The sequence below is a fragment of the Drosophila grimshawi genome, unplaced genomic scaffold (genome assembly GCF_018153295.1).
Source record: "Drosophila grimshawi isolate 15287-2541.00 unplaced genomic scaffold, ASM1815329v1 contig_60, whole genome shotgun sequence".
NCBI classification, from domain to species: Eukaryota; Metazoa; Arthropoda; class Insecta; order Diptera; family Drosophilidae; genus Drosophila; species Drosophila grimshawi.
The window spans coordinates 105,001-112,500 of record NW_025063418.1 but is presented as its reverse complement, the minus strand read 5'-3'; the positions used below and the strand labels follow the sequence as shown (position 1 = coordinate 112,500).

At 33.2% G+C, this 7,500-nt stretch overlaps 2 non-coding genes across 2 annotated transcripts; both read left to right on the top strand.

Moving 5' to 3' along the window:
* Positions 1–418: 418 nt before the first annotated feature.
* Positions 419–597, top strand: LOC122322718. Its single transcript, XR_006246790.1, has one exon. It is a non-coding gene; the product is annotated as a 5.8S ribosomal RNA (ribosomal RNA).
* A 381-nt stretch (positions 598–978) lies between these two features.
* Positions 979–4,935, top strand: LOC122322756. The gene has a single exon (XR_006246828.1). It is a non-coding gene; the product is annotated as a large subunit ribosomal RNA (ribosomal RNA).
* The last annotated feature ends 2,565 nt before the right edge of the window (positions 4,936–7,500 follow it).

Genomic DNA, 7,500 nt, shown 5'->3' with positions numbered 1-7,500 from the left:
TATAATTATAAATGGTCATTCGAAAATTGTGATATAACATAATTATGTGTTTTTGTATTTTAATGGATAAACTTTGCGTGTATATGTACCATAATATGCATGCGTTGCACAAATGTATTGGTCATTATTTCTATGAGCATACATTGTATAAACGCAACAACCTAAATATATATTGTTGTACCTGTTTCCAGGTTAATGTTTTACATATGTTTATATTAATATTCTTGTTTGGCTATCTTATTGAAATTGTTTCATATACCATATTTTTATAAATTATGTAAGACTAAGACATTTCGCAACATTTTTTAGGTAAATCAATTTTATTGAAGGAATTGATATATGCCAGTAAAATGGTGTATTTTTAATTTCTTTCAATAAATATATTTTTGACAATGAAATAAACAAAAAAAAATTGTATCACTCTAAGCGGTGGATCACTCGGCTCATGGGTCGATGAAGAACGCAGCAAACTGTGCGTCATCGTGTGAACTGCAGGACACATGAACATCGACATTTTGAACGCATATCGCAGTCCATGCTGTTATGTACTTTAATTAATTTTATAGTGCTGCTTGGACTACATATGGTTGAGGGTTGTAAGACTATGCTAAATAAGTTGCTTTAAATGTTTTTTAATATTTGAGCATATGGTATATTATTGGATAAATAATGTGTGCACTTTATTAGTGCACACACGAAATATTCATAATATTAATTTATATATGGATATACATACCAACTCTCATTGTGTATAATTTGTATGAGAAAACTGAAGATATATATTTTCTTTTTCAAATTCAAATAATATCGAGAAATGTCTAGCATAAAAATGAAATGAAAGTTTTTTTTTCATCTAGAATTGTCTCGATTATTATTGATGCGATAAGAAAACTGTTGTAAATATTATTATTCTTCAAGAATTAGTGTATTCATAATATTGAATATTATATCATAGTATTCAATAAAAATTGTTTTATACAACCTCAACTCATATGGGACTACCCCCTGAATTTAAGCATATTAATTAGGGGAGGAAAAGAAACTAACAAGGATTTTCTTAGTAGCGGCGAGCGAAAAGAAATCAGTTCAGCACTAAGTCACTTTGTCTATATGGCAAATGTGAGATGCAGTGTAAGGAACATCAATATTCTAGTATGAGAAATTAACGATTTAAGTCCTTCTTAAATGAGGCCATTTACCCATAGAGGGTGCCAGGCCCGTATAACGTTAATGATTACTAGATGATGTTTCCAAAGAGTCGTGTTGCTTGATAGTGCAGCACTAAGTGGGTGGTAAACTCCATCTAAAACTAAATATAACCATGAGACCGATAGTAAACAAGTACCGTGAGGGAAAGTTGAAAAGAACTCTGAATAGAGAGTTAAATAGTACGTGAAACTGCTTAGAGGTTAAGCCCGATGAACCTGAATATCCGTTATGGAAAATTCATCATTAGAATTGTAATATTTAATTAATATTATAATAATAGTGTGCATTTTTTCCATATAAGGACATTGTAATCTATTAACATAATTAATTTATCAAAAAATTGTGAATTATTGATTATTTCAATTATAGTGCTTGCATTATAACATGATATAAATGTCATAAATTTGATAAAGTGCTGATAGATTTATATGAATACAGTGCGTTAATTTTTCGGAATTATATAATGGCATAATTTTCAATGATTTTTGTGTTTATTATATGCACTTGTATGATTAACAATGCGAAAGATTCAGGATACCTTCGGGACCCGTCTTGAAACACGGACCAAGGAGTCTAACATATGTGCAAGTTATTGGGATATAAACCTAATAGCGTAATTAACTTGACTATTAATGGGATTAGTTTTTTAGCTATTTATAGTTAATTAACACAATCCCGGGGCGCTCTATATAGTTATGTATAATGATATTTATATTATTTATACCTCTAACTGGAACGTACCTTGAGCATATATGCTGTGACCCGAAAGATGGTGAACTATACTTGATCAGGTTGAAGTCAGGGGAAACCCTGATGGAAGACCGAAACAGTTCTGACGTGCAAATCGATTGTCAGAATTGAGTATAGGGGCGAAAGACCAATCGAACCATCTAGTAGCTGGTTCCTTCCGAAGTTTCCCTCAGGATAGCTGGTGCATTTAACTGTTGTATAAAATAATCTTATCTGGTAAAGCGAATGATTAGAGGCCTTAGGGTCGAAACGATCTTAACCTATTCTCAAACTTTAAATGGGTAAGAACCTTAACTTTCTTGATATGAAGTTTAAGGTTATGATATAATGTGCCCAGTGGGCCACTTTTGGTAAGCAGAACTGGCGCTGTGGGATGAACCAAACGTAATGTTACGGTGCCCAAATTAACAACTCATACAGAAACCATGAAAGGCGTTGGTTGCTTAAAACAGCAGGACGGTGATCATGGAAGTCGAAATCCGCTAAGGAGTGTGTAACAACTCACCTGCCGAAGCAACTAGCCCTTAAAATGGATGGCGCTTAAGTTGTATACCTATACATTACCGCTAAAGTAGATGATTTATGTTACTTGTAATATAAATTTTGAAACTTTAGTGAGTAGGAAGGTACAATGGTGTGCATAGAAGTGTTTGGCGTAAGCCTGCATGGAGCCGCCATTGGTACAGATCTTGGTGGTAGTAGCAAATAATCGAATGAGACCTTGGAGGACTGAAGTGGAGAAGGGTTTCGTGTGAACAGTGGTTGATCACGAGTTAGTCGGTCCTAAGTTCAAGGCGAAAGCCGAAAATTTTCAAGTATAGAAAAATCAAAATATATTTTGCATCATACCGATTTTTATACACTTGAATAATTTTGAACGAAAGGGAATACGGTTCCAATTCCGTAACCTGTTGAGTATCCGTTTGTTATTAAATATGGGCCTCGTGCTCATCCTGGCAACAGGAACGACCATAAAGAAGCCGTCGAGAGGTATCGGAAGAGTTTTCTTTTCTGTTTTATAGCCGTACTACCATGGAAGTCTTTCGCAGAGAGATATGGTAGATGGGCTAGAAGAGCATGACATATACTGTTGTGTCGATATTTTCTCCTCGGACCTTGAAAATTTATGGTGGGGATACGCAAACTTCTCAACAGGCCGTACCAATATCCGCAGCTGGTCTCCAAGGTGAAGAGTCTCTAGTCGATAGAATAATGTAGGTAAGGGAAGTCGGCAAATTAGATCCGTAACTTCGGGATAAGGATTGGCTCTGAAGATTGAGATAGTCGGGCTTGATTGGGAAACAATAACATGGTTTATGTGCTCGTTCTGGGTAAATAGGGTTTCTATCATTTATGGTAGATTCTTGTTCCCCGGATAGTTTAGTTACGTAGCCAATTGTGGAACTTTCTTGCTAAAATTTTTAAGAATACTAATTGGGCAACTGATTAGTTCTTTTAAATTATAACGATTATCAATTAACAATCAATTCAGAACTGGCACGGACTTGGGGAATCCGACTGTCTAATTAAAACAAAGCATTGTGATGGCCCTAGCGGGTGTTGACACAATGTGATTTCTGCCCAGTGCTCTGAATGTCAAAGTGAAGAAATTCAAGTAAGCGCGGGTCAACGGCGGGAGTAACTATGACTCTCTTAAGGTAGCCAAATGCCTCGTCATCTAATTAGTGACGCGCATGAATGGATTAACGAGATTCCTACTGTCCCTATCTACTATCTAGCGAAACCACAGCCAAGGGAACGGGCTTGGAATAATTAGCGGGGAAAGAAGACCCTTTTGAGCTTGACTCTAATCTGGCAGTGTAAGGAGACATAAGAGGTGTAGAATAAGTGGGAGATATTAGACTTCGGTTTGGTATCGACAATGAAATACCACTACTCTTATTGTTTCCTTACTTACTTGATTAAATGGAACGTGTATCATTTCCTAGCCATTATACGGATGTATTTATTATATCTTATGGTATTGGGTTTTGATGCAAGCTTCTTGATCAAAGTATCACGAGTTTGTTATATAATCGCAAACAAATTCTTTAATAAGAAAATGCATTTATGTATTTTTGATTTAAAAATTTGGTATAACTCCAATTACTCAGGTATGATCCAATTCAAGGACATTGCCAGGTAGGGAGTTTGACTGGGGCGGTACATCTCTCAAATAATAACGGAGGTGTCCCAAGGCCAGCTCAGTGCGGACAGAAACCACACATAGAGCAAAAGGGCAAATGCTGACTTGATCTCGGTGTTCAGTACACACAGGGACAGCAAAAGCTCGGCCTATCGATCCTTTTGGTTTAAAGAGTTTTTAACAAGAGGTGTCAGAAAAGTTACCATAGGGATAACTGGCTTGTGGCGGCCAAGCGTTCATAGCGACGTCGCTTTTTGATCCTTCGATGTCGGCTCTTCCTATCATTGTGAAGCAAAATTCACCAAGCGTTGGATTGTTCACCCATGCAAGGGAACGTGAGCTGGGTTTAGACCGTCGTGAGACAGGTTAGTTTTACCCTATAAATGACCAAACGTTGTTGCGACAGCATTCCTGCGTAGTACGAGAGGACCGCAGGTACGGACCAATGGCACAATACTTGTTCGAGCGAACAGTGGTATGACGCTACGTCCGTTGGATTATGCCTGAACGCCTCTAAGGTCGTATCCGTGCTGGACTGCAATGATAAATAAGGGGCAATTTGCATTGTATGGCTTCTAAACCATTAAAAGTTTATAATTTATTTTATAAACGACAATGGATGTGATGCCAATGTTATTTGTAACATAGTAAATTGGGAGGATCTATGATCACCTGATGCCGTGCTAGTTACATATTTAAACATTATTTAATACAATGACAAAGCCTAGAATCAATTGTAAACGACTTTTGTAACAGGCAAGGTGTTGTAAGTGGTTGAGCAGCTGCCATACTGCGATCCACTGAAGCTTATCCTTTGCTTGATGATTCGAAAATGTTAAAAAAACAACAAATATAAAATATAATATGTGTGTTATGGTTGTTAAACACCAACTAAAACATATATATATATATATATTGTATGAGTTGTTTAAAGGTACCATATTTGTTAATTTACTTATGATATTTTATATATTTCTTTGTAAGTTGATAATGTGTGGACCGGACCTTAAGAAAATGTTATATACAAAAAGCTTTTTGATGATGCAATACAAAATTTATGTTATTTTATAAATAACATTCTTTTCAGAATAATTGAATTGTTATTGAAAGGAATAAAGAAATTAAATTGTTTTAAACAAAACAGAGAAAGAAGAACACACATTTTATTATATATATCAGTATATATATATATATATATATATATATATATATATGTATATATATATATATATATGATAACTGCGAAAGGCAATAGAAAACACAAAAAAATAAATATATGAAATCATATTAAAAATATATTATAATTCAATCAATGGAGAACAGTAATATGCGAATGAAAAATTTACACTCTTAAACATAAATGTTATATTTAGTGTGAAATAGAAGTTTATATTTTATTTGATATTGCATAATAATAATAAACCGATTAATAAAATTTACACTCATGAGACTTGGAATTGTTATGAAATTCAATTCAGTGTTTTCCAATACAAAATGTCAAATAATATCATGAAACATATAAATTACATGTTAGATAATAACATATGATACAAACAATGTGATATAATAGAATTTAACATGTAAAATAAATGTTGGGTAATAACGTATGGAACAACTCTACTACAATAAAAAATGTTTGCTATAGACAAAATTATATATGGAAATCACATGATTGTGGAGTATTGTCTTGCCGGCAGCCGTCAATTATAGTTCAAATTATTAAATATTTAAGTTATTCGTGTGTTATATTTAAATTAATACATGAAGAATTAATAGTGAGTGGTTGCATTTGAAAAAAGTATCATTCTTAAGGAAATGGTGTTCAAAAACCTATATATGGAGTGGTGTCGCGCACGGCAAGTCATATGAGAAAAAGTAAAAGTAACAAAATAATATGACTGTGGAGTATTGTCTTGCCGGCATGGATAATTTATTGAGCAAATTATGAAATGTTATTTTTTTTTTTTTTTTTTTTTTTAAATAATTATTCCTATTTAGAAATTAGAAATGTTATGAAATTCAATTCAGTGTTTTCCAATACAAAATGTCAAATAATATCATGAAACATATAAATTACATGTTAGATAATAACATATGACACAAACAATGTGATATAATAGAATTTAACATGTAAAATAAATTTTGGGTAATAACGTATGGAACAACTCTAGTACAATAAAAAATGTTTGCTATAGACAAAATTATATATGGAAATCACATGATTGTGGAGTATTGTCTTGCCGGCAACCGTCAATTATAGTTCAAATTATTAAATATTTAAGTTATTCGTGTGTTATATTTAAATTAATACATGAAGAATTAATAGTGAGTGGTTGCATTTGAAAAAAGTATCATTCTTAAGGAAATGGTGTTCAAAAACCTATATATGGAGTGGTGTCGCGCAAGGCAAGTCATATGAGAAAAAGTAAAAGTAACAAAATAATATGACTGTGGAGTATTGTCTTGCCGGCATGGATAATTTATTGGGCAAATTATGAAAAAATGAAGTTAATCTTGTATTATATTTTATTTAATACATGAAGAATTAATGTTGGGTGGTAGCATTTGAAAAAAGTATCATGCTTAAAGAGATGGTGTTCAAAAACCTATATATGGAGTGGTGTCGCGCAAGGCAAGTCATATGAGAAAAAGTAAAAGTAACAAAATAATATGACTGTGGAGTATTGTCTTGCCGGCATGGATAATTTATTGGGCAAATTATGAAAAAATGAAGTTAATCTTGTATTATATTTAATTTAATACATGAAGAATTAATGTTGGGTGGTAGCATTTGAAAAAAGTATCATGCTTAAAGAGATGGTGTTCAAAAACCTATATATGGAGTGGTGTCGCGCAAGGCAAGTCATATGAGAAAGAGTAAAAGTAACAAAATAATATGACTGTGGAGTATTGTCTTGCCGGCATGGATAATTTACTGGGCAAATTATGAAATAATGAAGTTAATCTTGTATTATATTTAATTTAATACATGAAGAATTAATGTTGGGTGGTAGCATTTGAAAAAAGTATCATGCTTAAAGAGATGGTGTTCAAAAACCTATATATGGAGTGGTGTCGCGCAAGGCAAGTCATATGAGAAAAAGTAAAAGTAACAAAATAATATGACTGTGGAGTATTGTCTTGCCGGCATGGATAATTTATTGGGCAAATTATGAAATAATGAAGTTAATCTTGTATTATATTTAATTTAATACATGAAGAATTAATGTTGGGTGGTAGCATTTGAAAAAAGTATCATGCTTAAAGAGATGGTGTTCAAAAACCTTTATATGGAGTGGTGTCGCGCAAGGCAAGTCATATGAGAAAGAGTAAAAGTAACAAAATAATATGACTGTGGAGTATTGTCTTGCCGGCATGGATAATTTATTGGGCAA